Below are 269 nucleotides of genomic sequence, written 5' to 3'. Positions count from 1 at the left end.
ACAAATTTTCTTTCATGGCTCTACCTAAGGCTTCAATGTGCACAGGTAACTTTGCAAGCTATCTGAGATATGGAAATCTGTCTAGTAATTTCAAATTTGAGGCCCAGAATACATATCTTTATCATATTTTTAGAAAATATCAATGATCTATTTTTAATGATTAAACTGTCATTGTTGAAAACCTTTCACGCATATCTTACATTCCTGCTTTAAACACCTAAATATTAAATAAACAAATCATACATATTACAACAAAATTTATACTTGCT

At 28.6% G+C, this 269-nt stretch overlaps 1 protein-coding gene across 1 annotated transcript in view; it reads right to left on the bottom strand.

The window, feature by feature from the left end:
* LOC119592677 (golgin subfamily A member 4-like) overlaps positions 1-269 on the bottom strand; it is a 24,553-nt gene that overhangs the window by 4,151 nt on the left and 20,133 nt on the right.

Source organism: Penaeus monodon, chromosome 30 (assembly GCF_015228065.2).
Source record: "Penaeus monodon isolate SGIC_2016 chromosome 30, NSTDA_Pmon_1, whole genome shotgun sequence".
Lineage (NCBI taxonomy): Eukaryota > Metazoa > Arthropoda > Malacostraca > Decapoda > Penaeidae > Penaeus > Penaeus monodon.
This window is presented reverse-complemented; position numbering and strand designations above follow the sequence as displayed.